The sequence below is a fragment of the Equus przewalskii genome, chromosome 8 (assembly GCF_037783145.1).
Source record: "Equus przewalskii isolate Varuska chromosome 8, EquPr2, whole genome shotgun sequence".
Lineage (NCBI taxonomy): Eukaryota > Metazoa > Chordata > Mammalia > Perissodactyla > Equidae > Equus > Equus przewalskii.
The window spans coordinates 77,688,465-77,711,320 of record NC_091838.1 but is presented as its reverse complement, the minus strand read 5'-3'; positions in this window follow the sequence as shown (position 1 = coordinate 77,711,320).

Here is a 22,856-nt window from a genome sequence, read left to right as displayed (position 1 = left end):
AAAAGTAGGAGATGGTGTCATGAGTCAGCAAACACTTTCTGTAAAAGAAGATATAGTAAATGTTTTAAGCCTCGTGTGCCAGATAGTCTCTGTTGTGACTACTGAACTCTGCCATTGTGGCACGAAAGTAGCCATGGGCAATATGTAAACAAAAGGACATGGCTCTGTGTTCTGATAAAACTGTATTTACAAAACGGGTGATCAACCCCAGGTCTAGAGAGAGAAGGGTATCTGGAAGGGAGTGATTGTAATGATCGATTATGTAATCAAATTGGGTAAAGAGAACTTAATTGAGAACATAAAGAAAGAACAGTCTTGAGCATATCAATTGGTGCAAACGTGCGTGTGTTTGTGTGTGTGTTTTGAAGTACTATGAACTTTGTCAACATTACTAGGTAATGAAAACTTGTTTTCCTTACTATCTACAACATTTTATTCTTCCAGTAACAGATTAGGAAAACTCTAGTTTCCCACATCCTTGCCAATACTTAATATTCATAGATTCTTTTCGCTCTCTCTTTTTTTTTTTGATAATTTTGAGGTTACAAAATGGTATCTTATTGTCATTTTAATACAGCATTTTCTTGGTTCATCATTTTTTCTTGAATCTCAGAACTGCCATCTTGTTCACTGATTGTCAGCTGGGTGGAACAAATGGATGTACAGTGAAGTTCCATGCACATGCCCAGGTTTTTGTTCGTTGAGTGTCAGACCTGTGTAAGAGATGGACACAGTGAACTTGATATGCTGTCCAGGTCTGTTCCAGGCTCTAGCCCAACCATGATCAAGATGGGGAGTACTCTGTGGCCTGATGCCCATTATTTGATATAATCTAGAAATAAGTCATAGTGCTCAAGTGCATTATTTATTGGAGGATTTCAACATTATATTAAACATCACCATGTTCTGCTGAGAAATGGCTTTTTTTAGGTTGCATGTTTCTTGGTATTAATAAAAATAGGAAACTCTATAGTGACTTGAATCTTCCCTATATAGCATCTATTTGCAGATGGGCTTAAGGAAAGGGTCTCAATGCCAGCATATCTCATACATAGAAGCCAATGAATATTTTATTCTGTCTCTAATGTAACTTCATGTTGTGAGCACTTTTAACACTTACACTGCTATAAAAATAACTGTTCATTCTCAAAAATTTGAAAAATAGAGAAAAGGACAAAAAATAGGATAAATTCACACGGCACCGTTAACATTTGATTATCATACGTGTGCATATACTCAGGCGCACACACACAGAAACACCCTCTGTGTTCATTACATAAGATTCATGATGTCGCTGTACTTTACACACAGGGAGCGTCTGGAATGCACTGTTCTTTAACGACGTTCTCATTATTTGCAAAACTTGGTGACCCTGACTTGATTTTCGTTACATAGTGCCATTCTGTCCCAAAAGTTTAGAGTTCCAGAGTATGTCAGGGTAATGATAAGAGCACGCGTGAATCTTCGGCAGACCCAGGATAAATTCCTGCCCCTGTCACTTACTAACCAAGTCATAGGAATAAGAAAGTCAGTGGTTGAGATTTGTTGGTGACTCGCTCGATTCTGGGACTTTTCCTATGCACTTTCGCTGTGTTATCTCCTGAAATTCTCACAAAGAGCTAGGGAAGTAGGTAATATCATTTCGTTTTACAGATGAACATACTGAGGCACTAGGTGACACACATACCCTCAGTTCCTTCACCTGTAAAACAGGGTGTATTAGTCAGAGTTCTCCAGAGAAACAGAACCAATAGGATATGCATGGATATATAAGAGGAGATTTATTATGCAAACTGGCTCGTAATTATGGAGGTTGAAGAGTCCCCCAGTCTGCCATCTATAAGCTGGAGAACAAGGAAAACCAGTGGTATAGTTCAGTCTGAGACCGAAGGCCTGAGAATCATGACCTCCAGGGTGCAAGGCTAGGAGAAGATGGAAGACCTAGCTTAAGAAGAGAGAGAGGGAATTTGCCCTTCCTCTATCTTTTTTGTTCTACTTGGGCCCTCAATGGATTGGTGATGTCCACCCACATTGGTGAGGGCAATCTTCTTTGGTGAGGGCAATCTTCTTTACACAGTCCACCCATTCAGATTCAAAGGCTAATCTCTTCCTGAGACACCCTCACAGATACACCCAGAAATAATGTTTCACCAGCTATTTGGGCATCCCTTTGGCCCAGTCAAGTTGACACATAAAATTAACCATCACACAGGGCAACATACCTTCCAGTGAGTGAAGATAACATAAAATAATTAAGTCTAAGTCACCAAGCAGTGTCCCTGGCTCACCACCTCTGCTCAGGAAATATTCACTCCTTTCCCTCCTTCTGTTGAGAAATCAAGTCTTCACAACGAATATGTCTATTCACAACCTCCCCACTTACAAAAACAAAATAAACTCAGCCAGCTGAAGAGAAAAGGAGAAATGAAGGTAACACATTCGCTGCTCTCAGAACCCTTTGATCCAATAGACTGAGATTCTTGGAGGGGGCGGGTCTGACGGAACCAGACCATCCTCATTCACCAACCTCACTCCAGTCAAGTTAAAGGCCCCAACAGTACTTGCCATGGAAAGGCCGTCTGTCAAAAATAATGCAAGGGTCAGAAACACTTCCACTGGGACAAATGTCTGCAGCTGGGCGATCCCAGAAGCACATCCTGGACAAAGATTTGATTGCATTTCATTTATGTGAGAAGAGTTCCCAGGAAACAGCATAAATGAATGGGGAATTGACGCGAGGGTGGAAGGAACACAATGTATTACGCATTGATGAGCAAGTCACTGCTGCGCGTAAGTGGGCTCCATACATTTGAGGACCCAGGAAGACGATACAGAACCCATTGCTGAGTTGAGTTATCCCACTCAAAGGTAAGGAAGCAGGGTATGCATTCCCCACTCCTGTCAATCATTGGTTGAAGGTTGTTCCCAGGGGAATTGCTCCCTAGCCTTCTGGTTGCCTCTGCCTGGCTTGTGGGCAGATCCTACTCTGGCTAGCAAAGACCTCAGCTAAAGTGACCCAGCTACTGGCAGAAGAAAGGCCTCAGGGTAGGGAAATGGTGAGTGACGAAGAGATAGAGGCCAGACAGCAATGGTTGCTGCTACAAATAAATGAGGTGGGATATGAGTTTAAGGTAGAAGGATATAAAATATGGCCAAGACTGTAGCTTCACCACAGTTGCATTATTAATATTATTATCAAAACACAAACTTTTAAAAAAGAAAACCCCAGTGTGTAGGAGGGGGGAAAAGAAGAGTTATTGAACTGGAGAGCATGACAACTGATAGAACAAGTGTTGGACTCTCTTCCCTGAGGCTTTCAAAAAAACAAAAAGCAAGCAACAATATGCAGCGTAGTGCTTTTTTGCAGTGAAGGAAATAGGCCAAATGGTCTCTCTAGATTCCTATGTGAAGAGCTTCTGAAATGTTGAATAAGCTGAACAGAATTTGCTTTGTATATGTATAGAAGGCACTAAAAGGATCAATAAATCAGTCTTTCATTTTTTTATTCATTACATTTGTTTTTACTATAATGTATTTAATTGCAAGTTTACATTATATAGCTTTAGATAGCGGTTTTAATTACTCAGCTCTCAATGCCTAGCTCTTCTGACTTCAAATCCTACACTCAGTCACTCCCTACCTTGGTCAGTTTACTTATTCACCTGTCTAGACTCAAGGGGCTCCCATGAGGATTTTAATTATCCAAGTTCTATCTTTTGGTAAGATAAAGTGCTTCTTTTCTCTTTTCCCTTTTTTAATTTTTCTTTTCTTTTTTTTTTAACTGTGGTGAAAAAAAGCCATAACATAAATTGATCATCTTAACCATTTCCAGGTGTGCAGTCCAATAGTGTTAAGTACATTCAAATTGTTGTGTCATTATCACCGCCATCCATCTCCAGAACCTTTTCATTTGATAAAACTGAAACTCTGCACCTATTAAACAATAACTCCTCATTTCCTCCCCTAGGACCTGGGAAACACCATTCTACTTTCTCTCTACATAAATTTGACTACTCTAGATATCTCGTATAAGTAGAACCATATCATACAATATTTATCCTTTCATGACTGGCTTATCTCAGGATACTCAAGTTTCATCCATGTTGTCACGTGTCAGAATTGCTTTCCTTTTTAAGACTGGATAATAGTCCATTGTATGGATATACCACTTTTCATTTTTCCATTCATCTGTCCATGGACACCTGGGTTGCTTCCACGTCTTGGCTGTTGTGAATAACGCTGCTGTGACCACGGGTGTACAGTCTCTCATTTTTTCACACGGTCAGACAGAGTCTCAGCGATGTGGATTAAATGCCTTGCAAGTTCAAATGGCTACAGATGGCAGGGCTTGGGCTCTGATCCAGGTTGCCTAAGTCCAAAGGCCAAGAACTCTCCATTCCTTCAACCAATACACGTTTATTGAATACTTATGAGGGCCAGGCCCTGTGAGAGATGCTGAGGGGAGAGAAATAAGTAAAACAGACATAGTCCTGGCCTCTTCATGTTGACATTCTAGCGAGGGTGACAGGCAAGGACTGGTAAACAAGATTACAGACTGTGATAAATTCTCTGAAGATCAGATGGCAGCGCTCTAGGAGCGGGTACCTGCTGAGCTGGGGCCTCTTCACACGGCAGGCCTCTCCAAGGACATGGTCCTTGAGCAGAGACCCAAAGGACGAGAAGGAGTTGGGCAGGAGGGAAGTCAGAGAAAGAGCCTTCCAGATGGAAGGGGCAGCAAGGCACGACCCTAGGATGGAAGCAGGCTTGGCTTTACCAAGGAACACACATGGTAGCCACACGTTCGGAGTGGATTGAGCAAGGAGGGTGGGAGTATGTTCTGAGGACAAAGAGGCAGGAAGAGGCTAAATCATGCAGCGACTTTGTTGAGGATTTTATTCTAAAAGCAACAGAAGCATTTGAAGGGTTTTAAGTATCAGAGTGCTATAATCTGATTAATGTTTACCACTTCGACTCTATTATACTATTATTAATAATCATCATCACTAATTTTTAGTGTGTATAAATACACACTATATGGAAGGCATTATTTTAAGCTTATAGTAACTTATTTATTCTTACAACACTTCTAAGAATCTATTTTTCTCTGAGACACAGAGAGGTGAAGCAATTTGCCCAAAGTCATACAGCTTATAAGTGGCAGAAGTAAAATCCAGACCTTTGAAATTTGATTCCAGTAACCATTTTCTTAGTAAAGACATAAAATCAATGAAATATTTTGATACAAATCTCTTTGGTTTTGGTTTGTCATTTGTTGATTCTCCACAGTGCTAGTCCACAGGGCTTTCTAGACAGTAAAGACTTAAGGCCATCTTCCAGTTGTAAAAGGTTTTCTAGTGAGCACAGTGCTTTTACCTATGGCCACTATTGTGTTTAATCCTCTCAACAGCCCTATGAAATAATAGTCATGAAGTGGCTTTTACGGTGTGAGATGTTGGTGGCAGAAGGGAATGCCTCTTTCCACACTTGACACGTCCCCCCAGATGGAGGCAGGTCCACCACTGTCACCCCACTGGTTCCCCTTTCCAGTGTCTCCTTCATTGTTCTTCTGGGGAAGTCTAGAGACTTACTTTTGGCAAATATACAGGTAAAATTCAAGCCTTCCTAGCTCATGCATTTTCTCTTCTCTTCTTGGGAGCTGGCTGCCAACAGATAGCTGGATGCCGTGACTGCTCTTGACCATGTGGAAAACTCGGCAATTGAGGCTGAGAGAAGACGCCTGACCCATGGGCATGGGGATTAGGGCAACAAGCCTGGCTCCTGTCTGGGATCTGGGTCAGAAACCTAACTGTCTGGCTCCATAAGCTGAGTCCTGCAATCTTCCTCCACCAATGAGTGGTAAGGGGGTTATTTCGACATTCTGGTGCCCATCTACATTTCTTTTTCTCATTCCTGAGCTGGTTCGGAACTCAGGGAAGAGAGGCACCACATTTGCTGCCCTTCCAATGCCAACACTAGACATATAACAGTGACTCAATAACTTTTAGGTCATTTCTCCTATTTTTCAGAGAGATCCAAAGACCCTCGTCAAGTCACACAACTCATCAGCAACAAATTAGATCGGAGCCCATATCTGTCCACTGTGTCCCGGGAGTTAATGAATCAGTGAATGAGAAGGCACATAGAGTTCTTGGTTCATCAGAGCCCATTGGCACCCAGCACAACAGCATACATCTTCTAAGGGTTTCTCAGATATAAAGCCCATCCCCCACACACTCCAATTTTCAGCAAGACAGTGGCTCCTTCAGCTATGGCCCCGGTAAGTCAGGCGCCCGGCTCTGGAAACACACCTCCTCCGGTTCCTCCAGTCAAGAGCCATAATAACTTCAGGCATCGCTAGCTGCGTGCCAAATCTGCTCTCAATAATTCAAGTGGCCCGAGCAGCTGAGTGATGTTTTACAAAAATACTCCTCACTGTGCCGCTCACAGTGCTTCAACCTTCTGCCGGCTTGTTGAGGCAACTGCTTCCTTGTCATGTGGGAGGCAGACTGACTAAACCAGGAATGGCATTTTCTCTCCCACAAGAAATAAGTAAAAATAAACACCCTCAGTGGTAGATGACATCAGATCACACCGTAACACTATCCAAAGGTCAGAAGGTGGAGCCAAATGTCAAATGCTGGGAGGAAAGATTGCTTTTCTAATGTGGATATCTCTGTCTCCCCTGATACCTAATATGCTACCCAAAGTTTGATTACTGTAGAGAAGATCATGGCCTTACAAAAATCTTCTTTGGCTTCATCTCTTGACATTGTTCTTTTCTTGTTCTCTTTCATAACAGAAGAAATGAGCAGCAGGTACCATTTTCTTATGAAACTAGTCTTTGGGAATTGGTTAAAATGGCTACTTTCACCATTAATAAGAAGTGGATACCTGAAGAGTTGTCTGACTACATTTTTTAAATGTTTATTGGAAGAATGAAGTGAGGTGAAAGATTAGGACTGTGATGATAGTCTATTTTTAGGATAATTAAAGCACAGCATACACATATTTTTTGACTGGCATCCAACTGTCTTTCTTCAGCGTAGATCATGTAATAATACTTTACTCCTTACAACCTGTAATGATGCTGAATTCTATAAGAGAAAGTACTGGTGTCATGGTTCACAGTGTCTTGAATCTTCTCAAATTTTTATTGGATTTCCACCACGCCGGACAAAAATCCCAATAGTCCATTCTTGAACAATCTTCAGAATACAACATGTAAGACTTAAAAAAAAATCGGACTTCAATGTAGCATTCTAGACTCATCTTTCAAACTACCTCCACCATCTCCATATTCTTCCCTATTTGACATCCCCAGAGCAGGAAACGCATCTGCAGCCAGGCAGTGTCTAGGCTCTCACGTGTCTTCACTCACGCAACTCGACTGGAACACATGGGCTCCTCAGGCCTCTCTCTCTCTCTCTCTCTCATTCCCTATCTATCTCTCTGATCATTCCACATGGAGGCCAAGCTGTTTGGCCTTTCCTATCCTGGCATCAGAAGTCACGAGGTGTCATTGCTGCTACTCTATTACCCAGGGAAATCCCAAAGCCTGCCTAGGTTCAAGGAGAGGGACATAGATGCTACCCCTTGATGGAAGGTGTGTCAAAGAATGTGTGAACATGTTTTAAAACCACCACATATGGTTACTCATTTACTGAACACCTTCTATGTCCAGATGCTACATCTAACCCTATAATGATCTTTTTTAATCCTCTTAGCAATCTCCTTGCAAAGACCATTTACCCATTCTATAAAGGAAAATTGAGGTGCAGAGTGGTTAGATAACTTCACAGAGCTAGAAGGTGATAAATCCAGGACTCAAAGCCAGGCGCATCTCCAGATTCTTGGCTGCATCTCTTCAATCTCACCAAGCCTAGCATGTTGTCGGTTTTCAATATGTATCTGGTCAGTGGATGAATGAACATTGGATTTAAAATCCTTGAAACATTCTCTACTGCCTAATACAACTTAAATATTACAAACTTATCTCCTGGGCACTAGACCCAGTTTTTATATTTGCAAATGCTTACCTGGATCATTTATTTACTAATTCATTTATACAACTATATCTCAGCACAGATCTGTTTTAGACTTACTATCATCTAGACACTTTGCCAGGTGCTAAGGAAAAGCAGTGGACAAGCCCAGTGTGGTGCCTGTCATCACAGAGTTTACATTGTAGAAAGGAAGACAGCAGGTAAAGAGACAATAATATTATGGATCAATGAATGATAGTTGTAATAAATATCTCAAAGAGTAATCTTGAGGTTGTAATCTAAATAGAATCGTTCTCCCCAGATAATGACACTGTTACCAGGAGTTTCATTGTTACTTAGAAAGATGAGCTGGTGCCCCTAACTGGCCTGATTGGATCACCTTTGCTAATAGTACCAGATTCCAGTCAGCTGAGGTTGACCAGATCCTTTGAGCAGAAGGATTTGCAATGCTGCCTACGGGTGTCTGTTCTGTAGTTATTAGATTGTGATTATAGCACAGTGATTAATCAATCTAATTGATCACTGATTAAAGCCCAATTTCTCAACTTCAGTGCTGGTGACGTTTGGGCAGGATAATTCTTTGTCGGGGAGACTGTTCTGCTCATTGCAGGATGTTTAGGACATCCTAGGCCTCTACACACTATATGCCAGTAGCACCCTCCAGTTGTGACAATCAAAAATGTCTGCTGGCACTGCCAAATGTCGCCTGGAGGACTGACTGTTCCTGGTTGAGTACTGCAAGGTTAGAGGCAAGCAGATACCAGTGGTAACCCAAGGATGTCTGCTGACTAGCTGTGAGGCCTTGGAGAAGTCCCTTAAACTCCCAAGGCTCAGTGACAGCATCTATAAAATGGGCGTATGCATAGGGAGCTCCTCACACGGTTTTTGTAAGAACTATAGTAATTTTTGCTAACATTTATTAAGTGTTTGTTATAACCTAAGCACCATTTTAAGTGTTTTTATGCATTAATTCACTGAATCACACAGAAATCTCATGAGGTAAGTATGATCATTTATCTCCATTTATAGATAAGGAAACGGAGAGAGTTTAAACTTTGGGCTGTGGTCTGCAAAGTGCTTTGTAAAGAGGTAACTATTTTTAGCCACAATGTGCACCATTACCAGCTTATTCCAAATGGCCATTGCTCACAGAAAAATCCACAAGAATTACAAGAGGATTTTGGGGGATAAAGTAGAAAAATATGTTAATAGGAAAGCTAACAATTACAGAATATATTCTCTGTTCTTGGCACCATGTTAAGTGTTGGAAATTCAGAGACACAAAGGCCCAAGCCCTGCCCTCAAACGTCTCAAAGTTCCCACCCATCACTCTAGAAGGTTCCAGCTATCTCCACTGCACTGCAGAGGTCCCAGAGGGCCTTGGATGCCAACAGGATCACACGTTCTGAAGCTGGTCAATCAGAAGGAATCAGTGAACGCACCTGATCACCAAGCGACACAATGACTGTCCAGTCTTGAGAAAGGGTTTGAAGAAAAGGAATCTGCAGGCAAGTAGACCAGCTGAAGAAGCTGTTCCAGTACCCCAGAAGGGAGGGAAGCCTCAATCGGGGCACTAACAATGGAAATACCAAGAAGAGAACCTTACAACCTGTGTGATTGGGAATATTTTTGAGTCTTGGTTTTCTCATCGACAAAATCGTGATAACGGTACTAACTTATCCAAATGCCATAAAGATTAAACAGGACAAAATCAGATAATGTGTGTCACACAGGACAATGATGAACTCCTTAATCAATTTCAGCTACGATTATAATAACTGCAAAGCAATGAGCACAGAGTAGGTCTGAAAAACGGGTAGCTTTTTCTTGCCCAATGCTCGTTTCTAAAGTTTCCAGTCTCTCCCCCACTGCCCTGAGGACAATGTTATTGCAAACTTTGACCTAATAAAGATGCACAGAAACCTCTTTTCATAGACTAAAGCAATGAAAAGCAAAACAAAACCCAAAAAGACAGAGCAATTCTCTTTCATGTTTTGCAAGTTCCACTGGGATTTCCTTTCCAAACAACGATATTCTATTTCTATTCTGGGAAATAAAGATATTGCAAATAAGAAAGTTCCCCCTTAAGATTCACTATTCAGTAGCTCAGCAGTTTTTCCTTTTTATTTTCTCGTTTTCCCATCTATCATCTGACTTACATTCACTCTCCTGTGCTTTCTTGCCAAGAATGTGTTGAATACTTTTAAAGAGGAAAAAATAGCCACTTAAAGCAAAGCATCCAAACCTAATAAGCATTGTTCCTTCAATTCATTCATTCAGCAGATAACCATGGAGCACCTACTATGTGCTGGGCATGTGCTAGGCACTCAGCACACAGATTTTTTAAGAAGTCTCTGCTCTCATGGAGCTCCCACTTGAGTAGGGGAGAAACACAAATGAACCAATAGTATCATTTCAGCTAATACTTAAAGCTATTCATAAATTATAAAGGGTTTAATGGTAGGGATTTATGGTAAGTGTGTGCATCCTAAGAAGGTCAGCAGATGATCGGCAAAGGCTTCTCAGCAGAGATGGTTGAGTTCAGACTTGATATCAAAAGCAAGCTATGGGGAGCAGTGGGAAGGGCAGTTCAGTGAAGAGAAAGCAAGTGAAAGCCCTGATGTGAGGACCTGCTGAGGGTCTTGGAGGCACAGCAATGCATCATATTGGACAAGAATAAGCAAGAGCAATAAGGTAGACAGTGACCTAGGAGAGGGGGCAGGTGACAGGTCACATAGCACCTCCTAAGCCTTGGTAAGAACATCAGATTTCTATCCTAGGAGGGATTAATGGATAATTTAAGAGGAATCATAAAAAGTGTTGAGAAAACAGGTTTACATTTGAAATGATCAGACTGGCTCTTGTGCAGAGAAGAGAATCGACACAGAGACAACAGGTCAGATGCCATTATTCTAATACAATAATCTGAGCCAGAGATGATAATGGCCAGACAGGGTGGTCTTAGAAAGGTGGCAAAGTGTGCCAATATTTGAGGCGACTCGGTGTAGAGTGAGTGGATTTGTGACCAGACCAGAGGTGGGTTGCGAGAGAAATGGAGAGAGAAAGATGACCACAGAATGTTTTTGTCTGAGCAATTGTGTGGATGATGGTGTCACTTCCGGAGATGAGGGAGATTGTAAGAAAAGTAGGTTTCAGGGAGCAGGGATGCAACTTGCAACTCAAGATATCGGTTTTGAACAGATTAAGTGAGAGGGAAGCCTATTGGACATCCTACAGAGATGGCGGCTAGTCACTGGGCATGCTCGTTTGTGGGTCAGTGGGGATGTTTAAGTTCCCTCATCTGCTGACTTATTGATTAAATAAACAATTATTAACATTAAGCACCTAATATGTACCTGGCACAGCACTAAGCAGAATTTGGGGAAAGAAAAATGAAAGAGACTCATCCTCTGCCCTCAAGAGGTTTACAGTGTAGAAAAGGCACAGAAATTTATAAAAGATGTATATAATACAATGAGGTTTTAAAGAAAAGTAAAAAGAGTATGTGCCAAGGAGGAAACAGCAGGAGGTGACAGAGAGAGGGGGCATTTCAGAAGGCTTTGAGCGGTGATGGAAGCTGAATTGGGGGTTACAAAATGAACTGGAGTTCACTGGTTGGGAAAGAATAGGTAGATGGAAGAGAATATTCAAGAATCATGCAAGTGAAGATTACAGAGATTGGCAAGTCCAAAATTTGCTGGGTGGGCTGGCAACCTGGAGGCCCAGGACAGCTGATGGTGCAGATGAATCCTGAAGATAGTCTGCCGGGGAATCCTCTCTTAGTCAAGGAGGCCAGTCTTTGTGTTCTTGTCAGACCTTCAACCAATTTGAGGCTCACTCATCGTAGGGAGTGCAACCCGCTTTGCTCTAAGTTTACAGATTTAAATGTTAATCTCATCTAAGAACACTCTCCAAGTTGACACTTAAAATTAACCATCACAGAGCCTGATGCAGGATTTGAAAAGAGACAATCTCTGTTCTAACCCCATTTTCCATGCTAGTTGGGTGAACCAGGAAATCAGTAACAATACTGACCGTTCATTGTGGGACTAACATGATAGGGATCATTTTATTTTAACTCATTCAATCCTCACAGCAACCCATTAAGAGAAGTATCAATAATATTATCATTTTATAGATGAGCCAAGTGAAACTCAGAAAAATTAAGTACACTTTTCCAGGAGAGATGAGCCAGAGCAGGGATCTGGACACAGGCTGATCCCCAAACCCATGCTCTTTAACAAAACCATGCTATAACCGCTTTAAATCTCTTATATTCAATTTCCCTATCTATGAAAATTAGGCATACTAAGACCTGGTAAAGGTTAAATGGGATAAAGACAACTAGAAAAGTGCCTTAAACTTAATAGATGATAGATAAATTCTAGTGCCCTTCCCATCACATAATCAGATGACTTATTTCATTCATTCATTCACTCATTCATACATTTAAGCAATAATCAATTCAACCCCCTTTTGTTAATACCATCAGTAGTCTTTACAGAGTGAGATGATTTCCCTCCTTATCCTTCATCAGATGTGGGTTGGGCTTGGTGATATTCTGCATTGCTCATAAAATAAAACCCACACCTCTCAAAGTGGCATCCAAGGTCTTTCCCACTTGAGATCCTGCTGCCACCTCTCTCTCCCCATGCTCTGTAATGACATGACATCTTATGGCCCACACGTGGCCACATACCCGGCGGCCACATGGACTTGCGAATGCTACACAGATGTCTCAGTCCTAGGCAGACTGAGGTGGCTCATGATCTTTGTTGCTATCTCTTCTGGGAATTATAGGGAATTCTACTACAGTTATAATAGTAGCTATTATTTTTATTACCATGGGAATTACTTCTACAGTTATAATTGTAGTTATTATTCATTCATTTAAAAATATTTATCAAACATCCTTTACTGAGAGTAAACTGGGGAGCTAAGGAAGTGCTTTGAGGAAAGGGGTGAGTGACATGTTTTAACTTATATTTCAAAAATATGATTCTGATTGATGTATCGGGAATAAGGTAGTGAGAAGAAAGATAAAAGCAGAGGGACAAAATAAGGGACTATTGAAACAATCCAAATGAGAGAGGGGTCTCAGGCCCTTGCAGAACTATCGGAGGTGGGGAGAAGAGGTCAGATCTACATCTCTCATGAAGGGAGAGGAGTTGGCAGGATTAGCTGAAAAATTGGATGCCAGGGATAAGAGAAAGAGAAGAGCCAAGGATGACTCAAGGATTTTGGTCTGAGCCACCAGAAGGTTGGAGTCACCACTAACCGAGCTGGGAAGACTATGTGAAGAGCAGGTCGGATAGGTGATGGTTATAGAAATGTCGCTTAGATAATCACATGGAGATCATCAGTTGAATTACTGCATGGTAGTGGAATTAAAATGTACCAGACCTTGGACTGGGAACTGGGAAAATAAAGCCAAAAGACTGAGTCTTTCCTTCAAGTGCCTCACACTTGACAGGAGGTATCTAGGCTGCCCCGACAGAGGTGTGCCAGGTTAGGAGTCCAGAGACACAGAAAAGGAGCACCTGCTAAGGGCAGAATTCTTAGAGGAGCAGTGGCTTAAAAGAGTCTCAAAATTCATGAGAAGCCCTTGTAGCCAATAAAATAGGGCTAACATAATAGGGTAATGAATCAAAAGAATCCGCTAAAGAGAGGATCATAAAAATGATGCATACACACTTTAAACATTTTATATTAACTTAAAACATAAAAAAGAAGGAAGCCTTTGTTTGCTGAGGTTCAGATGTACAGCCAAGGTCTTGATCTGAAGAGGATCCCCAACTGGTTGTAGTTCTGCCTGGTCTTTTTTGCATAAATCACATTCGTAATATAAGGTCTTCTAAAATTCTGCGGCCATCAAAGGAGAACTTCGTTTCTTACTCATATAGAGTCCAAAATGGTTGTTCTGACTAAAGGCAAATCTCCTTTGAGTGGTGATTCTGGGACTCAGGTGCTTTCCATTAGTGGCTCTATCATCTTCAATATGGGGATCCAAGGTCATCCCAGAAACAAAATAGGCATGAAAGATTGTGCATGGGAAGGCTAGGGGTGTGGAGAACAGCCACAGCTTCAGAAAGGAAACGCCATCTAACAAGCATTTTACAAACCAGGTAAGATTTTAATAAACGATGTGAAGAGAGAGCAACAGCTAAGGGAAGAGCATGAGCCAACTTCTATATCTGCACAGGAGCAGAAGGTTCTAGCTGAAGTATAGAGAACATATGATGAGAAGTAGGAGATTGGAATACCCCAAGCAAGGTATACATAGTATTTAAATGTCAGAGAATAGATAGTACTTAAAACAGTCAACAATGGATAAATATCAAAGAATTTTGAACTCTGGTCCAAGACTCTCTGGCCCTGTTAAGGACAAAAATTGTGTTTGGGGGAGTTTGAACAGGAGGCCATTTGAAAGGTGGATGGGAAGGGGAGGGGGAGAAAGCAAAGGAGCAGTAAGAGGTCCCAGTCCTACTGGAGTGCACGTTAGAGTGACCGAATAAAAACTGGAAGGGCCGGCCCAGTGGCGCAGCAGTTAAGTTCCTGCACTCCGCTTCAGTGGCCCAGAGTTCCCTGGTTCAGACTCCGGACTTGCACCTACTCACCACTTGTCAAGCCATGCTGTGGGAGGTGTCCCACATATAAAATAGAGGAAGATGGGCACAGATGGCTCGGGGTCAATCTTCCTCAGCAAAAAGAGGAGGATTGACAGTGGATGTTAGCTCAGGGCGAATCTCCCTCAAAAAGAAAAAAAAAAAAACTGGAGAGAAATGTGGTGGGATGGAGGGGAAAGAGCATTGGACATGAAGGCGGAAAACTTGAATGTAAAGCTTGGCTCTGACAAAAAGCAGCTGTAGCCTTGAGTAAATTGCTTCTCGTTTCTGGGATCCAGAGTCTTTATTTCTCACAATAAGCAGTCAGGGTGCAAGAAAACAGAAGCACCTTCATCCAGCACTAACATTCAGTGGCTTGATAAAAATTAAAATTGAACAACAAACCATTTTTAAACCACCTGTAATCCGGGGGAAGAATATAAAGACAAATGCAAGAAGACTCGAGAATGGCCTGGAAGCTGTAAATGACAAACTTCCACACAGTATCAACCCCACGTGGCCTGTGAGAGGTTTACTAGCCTCAGAGCAAGAATGAATGTGCCCCTTTAAGAACACCTAGGGAATGTCCATTTCTGCTGATAATCACGTCTGCTAATTTATTCAGCTTACTTGCACTATTCTTTTCCTATTGTCCGGAATCCATCAAATTATTCTGCCCTCTCTCAAGAATTGCTGATAGCCATTGATCGATTACTTTGTTTACAGAGGCTTGCAGTGTCCCAGCTTTAAAATAAAATGAAAATGGAAAAAAAAAAAACCCTAAAACAACCCTGTAGCAATGGGGAAATTAATCGTTGGTTTCCAAAGCATCCTGGAGGCAGAGATTAAAAACCATCAGCACCGCCACCCTTGCAAGGATCACAACATATAGGCGTCTCCGTTCACTGCCGGAAAATTATTCCCAAGTTTCAAATGAAAGCAAAGTGAGCCCTTTTCCTTGTGGCCTTTCTCAGAAACACTCCCCACACCACTCAGCCTCGACACTGATGAGTACCTGTAGACTGTGCTTACACAAAACAGAGCAGTTTGGGAGCCATTTTGATAAACAGTACTTTCCTTTCCCTTTCAACAATGGCTGGACACACAGGTGTCGTTGCTTCTAAGTGCATCTGAATTGCCCACCACGATTGAGGCATCATTTAAGGTCCAGGAATGTTTTGTCTGATCTGAAACAGGGAGCTGCTCAAAACATAGGTTTTGTCCAGACACATAATGAAAGTGTGAGGATTTTTCTTACCAAATTTCTCTCAAACTCCAGCCCACTCTCAGACACCTATATCTCTCTCTCTGTGCATCACACGTGTATCTCCTGAGTCACATCAGCCATGGGAAAAGTCATAAATATGAGTTAAAGTCAGAGAAGTCCTGGGACCGAGGCACCACCCAGATTTCCGGAGATTTTGGACTTCACCAATTACTCTAGTGCCTTGTGTCTCAGAGACTGTGAATTAGATTCTTGCTACCAAAAATATCAGGAGAAACTTGCATAATAAAGGACAGGGCCAGGAGATGAAAGGAAAAGAGGAAAAATCAATGTTTTTGAGTAGTAGGAGCCTAGTGGATTTGTTCTAATATAGAAACAGAGAGTACAATGGTGGTTGCTAGGGGTCGTGGGGTGGGGGAAATGGGGACATCTTGGTCAAAGGGTACAAACTTCTAGTTAGAAGATGGATAAGTTCTGGAGAACTGATATTCAGCTTGGTAACTATAGTTAACAATCTGTATTATATAGTTGAAAGTTGCTAAGAAAGTAGACCTTAAATGTTCTCATCACACACACAAAAAACATATTGCAATTATTAGGAGTAAAGGATGTGTCAACCAACCTTACTGTGATAATCATTTCACAATATATATGTGTATGAAATCATCATGTTGTACACCTTAACTTATACAATGTTATATGCCAATTATATCTCAATAAAGCTAAGAGAAAAAAACAAACAAAAGAAAGAAAGGAGAGAGAGAAAGAGGAAGGAAGGAAGGAGGGAAAGAAGAAAGGAAGGAAGAGAAGGACAGGTCCAGGAGAGAGAGAGAGAGTGAGAGAGAGACATGTGATCAACACCAAAAAAAAAAAAAAAAAAAACAGATCCCATCAGTCTCTTCTCATTTCCTGGTCTCTTTACTGCTTTTCTGACCCTGACTTTTGATCTTCCATCATGATCTAGGTGTTTCTTCAAACCCAGTTCATGGAACTAATTTTTTAGCTCTGATACCATTTGCCCCTTTTCAACTAGATTTTGCATTCATCTATTGTTTTTCAACCATGATCTCTGCAGATAAATGGCTTGTTCAGTTCATCCCCATCTTGAAGACCCTATCCTGGATATAGGTCTTTATAGTCAGGATTTCTAGCTAATCTATTATAACCCCTAAAAGAAGACTCAAAGGATGTCCAAAAGGATGTGGCAAACATTGAGCCAACATGGACTGAACTCTGGACCCAAGGAACATGCAGCAGAAGGTACTTGATTCAAGAGAAAAAAATAAATTCACACCATTCAGTGAAAAGTGTGGGGCCTACTTCCCTGATGACAATGTTGATAAATTGCTATGACCAATAAAATGGCAGAGAAACCTAACACATCTGATCCTGCCAATTGCTGGTTTTCTATCTTCCAATTTGAGCAGGACTAAGGCAGGAATGAAGCCTGGAACTATGGCCTCTAGTTTTTACTCAGTACTAGACTCTGATTCTTGATCAAGTTCCATTAAGCTAGAAAGTATCCCTCAGGTAGTGGTAACACCGGGAGCTTAGGGATCATAGAAGGCACGGGTCCGTGACTCGGTTCTAGTACCCATTGGATTTGGGACTCGGAGAAAGTTATTTAAATAATATACATTGCAAGTTCCTCATCTCTGACATAGAGAAAAAGAATTACCTCACGTTACTATAGTGCTAATTCAAAAAGTCCCAGCACATACCACATTGTTTTTTAAATGCCCATTCATTTCTTGTCACTATGATGTTAGAGGAGGAAGTACCCTCAAAAATTAACATTTTATGAGTTAAGGAAGTTTAGAGTAATTAGGAAAATTTGCCAGAGTCCAAGAAGTTCGCTTGTATCAGAGTCTGACTAGAATTCAGGATATCTAATATTAATATCAATTTTAATATTAATAATTATAATAGCAGATATAAATCGAGTGCTGCATTTTAAACTTAATCATATGGTTTAATTAATTTTGAATAAGTAATCCATTAAGTTGGTTCAAAATCAAAAGCATAAAGGACTACAGTGAAAACTGTGTCTCCCTTCTCTATCTCCCCTTTCCTCAACAAGCAACCCCATTAATACAGTTTTTTAAGTATCTCTCCAGAGTTTCTCAATGCATAAAAGAGCAAATCAAAGTATAGATTCTTATTTTTCTTCATTTTTACACAAAAGATACCGTGCTACATAGCTTGCTTTCTTAAATTTACTATATTTTAGAGATATTTCCATATGGACATTTTTTCTCATTCTCTTTCATGGCACCTTAGAATTCAAATACATGAAAATATCATAATTTAGCAAGTGATTATTAATGGGCATTTACATGGTTTTCCATCCTGTGTTACTACAAACAATGCTGTAGTGAATAATCATATGCATAAATCATCTTACACGTGAACACAATACTATAAGTTAAATTCCCCAAAGTAGAATTTCTGGAACAAAAAGCATATGAATTTATAATTTTGATAGATATTGCCTTTCAGATGAGGTTCTATGCTTCTGCAAGCAATATGTGAAAGGGTCTGTTTGCCCAAAGATTTTCCCAAAGAGTACTTGTTCCATCTTTGACAACATAATAGGTAAAGATAGTAACTCAGTACAGTTTTGATTTTCATGTGTCTTACTGCAAGTTGTACTAAGCATCTTTTCACATGTTTAAGAAACTTTTCTATGAACTCTCTATTCATATCCTTTGTGTTTTAAGGATTCTTCCCCTTTATAAAATAGATTGAAGTTTTTCCCTTCATTTTTAATTTGTACATTTTTGAACAGTGCAAATAATTCTATTTTTTTGTTCATGATTTTTCCGGATTTTGAATTATGCTTAGAAACTTCTTCCACACTCCAAGATTATACACTACTTCTTCCACCTTCGGCCTCTTGCATTTGCTCCTTCCTCTGCCCCAGATTGCCACATGTCTCAATTCCACACCTCTTACAGCTGTTGACTCTTATACCCTCTTCTCCTCAAAGCCTTCTGTGAGAATCCTATTAGTGCAAGCTCCCTCCCTAAGTAGTCCCTATTGTCTTGCTCTCCTTTATTTCTCTCCAGAGCAACTATTCATCTAGCTTCTTTATTTGCATTTTTATTTATTAATTTTTTATTCATTTCTTTATTGTTCATTTTCTGTCTTCCTCACTATTTAGGCTTAAAAGGAGCAGGGGTTTTGTTTATTTTGATCAATACTACACACTCAGCACTTAGCACCTGGCATATGATAGGCACTCAGTAAATATTATTGAATGAATAAAAATTTTCTTCTAGTATATTCATGGTTTCATTTTAACATTTAAATCTTTAATCCCTCCTAATTTTATCCCCAGCTATAGTATGAGGTAACAGATCCAACTTTGTAATTCTGTGTGATTAACCAATTGTTCCAACACTATTTATCAAATAATCTATGTTTTTCCAGCTAATTTAAAATTACTCCTATGAATATGCTTTTTGCGTATTTTGGGATTTCTCTTTCTACGTATATAATTTATTTTTCTTTAATCCTCACGACAGTGGTTTCCATAGGTACTATTATTCTGATTTTATAGATGGAGAGATTCAGATCCCTTGAGGAAAACTAACTCATATGACAGGAAATAATAAATTCACAACTAAATTCACATGCCAGGAGGCAACATAATTTCAACCCAGTATATCCAGCCTCAAATGCTGCATTCATCTTACACCACATAGAAGCCTCCATGGTACAGTATATGACCATGTACGCTGTTCTTTAGAAAAGCAAACTGTGGACTGCTCTGGACAACAAATTTTCACCAATATGGTGTCATGGAATGTAACTAACTTGGATGCCAGAGAGGCTCAGAAAGTAGCATGACTGCCTCCTTAACACAACTAGAAAACTCATGCTCTGGTCCTTGGGGGCCAGAAAAGCCCATTTCAGAACTGAATATCCTCTAGACAAAAAGAAAAATCAAGCTCTCAAGAGTAAAACTCAGTACATTTCAATATTCATGGTCAAAGGACTTATAATTTTTATATACTTATACATGCTATACATTTTATGTATATTTTTTAATTTATAATATATTTTTAAAAATCTGTTAGAAAGAACTCCTCAGGCTTTAAAGGTTTTCCTATGAAGAGAGAGATGTCTTCATAAGACTTTTCCTACAACAGACAGATTTCTGGCCTAAATAGCTCACAACAATAATAGTAATTGCATTCACTGAGTAATAGCAATGTAGATGTAGTATTTATGTGGTTTAAAATATTCTAGTTCATTCAAAAAATACTAATGTGATTAATTTCCTGAATACATAAGAAAATCAAGACTTGGCTAAGTTAAGGAACTTGCCCCAGGTCTCTTGGCTAGTGATGGTGGATCCAGGATTCAACACAATTCTCACTTCCAATGTGTGATTTTCCCACAATCCCCTGCTGCTTTCAACCAAGTGGCTGTCCTTGTTTTGGTTATTGAGCAAAACAGGACACACTGAAGAGTCTGAGACTTTATTGTGATACTTCTTGGCATACCTTTCTTTTTTCTTACTCTCCTTGCCTCACTTTAGTTAGCCATGGAGGGAGGGATCTCCTTTGCTTTAGGTCCTTTAACCCATCCTAGCCCAACAAAGTTCCCCACACTAGCTGAAACTAAAGGCAAGTGACAAAGAACCCCTGTTGTTCCCACCATCATCTGCGTCCACCTTCAGGCTCCTGACCTCTTCTCATCTCATGCAAATTTGACTCTGAGTGCTGGCTTGGAAATCTAGGTTTGATCATATTTATGGACCAAGACTTGAGACATAGGGTTTCTGAGTGGTTTTCCTATGATGAATGTTTTTCCTATGATTTAAATCTTAACTTTCCTTATTGCTTTGACTTATCTTATCTCTCCTCCTCTGGGTATTTGGGGGAAGACTCAGGTAGGAAACTTTCGCTCTAGATCCAGACTTCCAGCCAGCTCTCGCTATGCTCTGCCTGCACAATGAAAAAGTCAAGCAGGTGGGTGTGGGATAGGCTCGCTCCACTGCCTTTCTGATTCTGCCCTCATTCCTCTCTAGTCTCTTATAAACATAGCAGGCAGATATCATTCTACTCAAAACTTTCTAATGGCTCCCATTTCATTCAGAGTAAAGGACAACACAATGTTTGACCAGGTGCTACAGAATCTGTGCTGCCTTTCTCGGCTCTCCGGCAACATCTCTTACTTTTCCTCTCATTATGTTCAGCCACCTTGGCCTTCTTACTCTCTTTCAAACTCTACCAGGATCATTCTCCCTTAGGGTCTCAGCACTTCCTGCTTCCTCCTCTTTCAAATGCTACCTTCTCAATGAGGCTCTCCAAGAATATATTACAATTACAACCTCCTCAACATCCCTGCCTTAACTTTTTCATAACATTTCAACATCTAATCACACACATACACGAACACACATTTATTTTATTTTAATTAGTGTCCCTTTCCCCACACCAGACTATAAATTCCATGGAGGCAGAGTTTGTGTCTATTTTGTTCACTACTATATCCCCAGCCCCTCAAATGATACCTGGCATATATTAGGCACTTAACAAATAATTGTTGAATAAATGAATAAACAAAATGGCAGCCAGAAGAGGATATCTACAGTATTAAAGAATATTCTGGCAGATTCTATATGTTAGGCAGATGAATAGCCAGTTAAATGAGGTTTTGGTGGTCAGATTTTGAGTTGCAAATGACACACAGTCATGCATTGCTTAATGACAAGGATATGTTCTGAGAAATGTGCCTTTAGATGATCTTGTCATTGTGTGAACATCAATCACAGAGTGTACTTATATGAGTGTACTTACACAAACCTTTATGGTATAGCCTACTACACAACTGGGCTTTATGGTACTAATCTTATGGGACTGCTGTCATATACACAGCCTGTCGTTGACCAAAATGTCATTATGTGAAGCATGACTGTATTTGTAAATGTTGTTATATAATGAGCATTTAGAGAAGACTTTTACTTCCATTTCTTTGTCAGAAGAGAAAATCATGACCCCCCCTACCTTAAGGAGATAGCTCTGGTCTAGCACAAAAGATCCCCTGAAATGAGAGCCACTCAAAATTGAGATTGCCAGGAGTATAAATTATGCAGTATGGTAAAGCAAGAAGAACACTAGCTTTGAAATCCAGTAATCCAGAGTTCAAATCTTGGCTCTTATTATTATTATGTGTGAGAGGAAATTATTTACATCCTTTAAACATTAGTATTCTCATCAGTACTGTGGAAACACCACCACCTCATGAGAAATTAATGGAATAACATGGGTTAACCAGAAAAAGCTCAGAAAACATAAAATTGTTTTATTAGTGACAACCTTGATAATACAGTCCAAAACCCCTTAGCCACATTTCTGAAATCTGAAGCTTTTGATAGAACTATTTAATGGGACAATTTAACCTGACCTGAACCCATTTAGTGCCAATACCTAATCTGACCTGGCAAGAGACTTTTTATGGTCTTTATTTATCTCACTTGTTGAGAACATTCCTAAGTTTGTGTCAAGCCTATCACTGTATTTGATGGCAGAATGCTGCCCTGGACCCCTTGGAGTATATGTGATATATAGTATACCCATTCATTACTTTCAAAATTAAAAAAAAAATGAATTCCAAAATATATTTGGCTCCAAGGAGTTCAGATAAGTGGTTTCGAACCTGTATTTTTGCAACCAGATTCAGCTGAAATTTTAAATTAAAGGGATATTATAAAGTTCAGAATTTGGCATCATTGGAACAGTGTGTTATAGTGTCACAAATTTCTTAGTTCTAAAATAAATGTGTCAATAGTTAATTGGTGATTTCCCATATTACTGAATATGCTGCTCTCAAAGACCAACCTGAGAATGTCTGAATCCGACGGAGCGGGGTCGGGCCGAGGGTCTCAGCGGAGAAAATTTTCACCTAAATAGGTTGACCAGTGAATTGAGACGCAAAACAGAGGTTGAGTCATTGGATTTCAAGGAGAATCTTCACATGTTTCGTGGAAGTTAGTAATTCTATTAAAGTCTT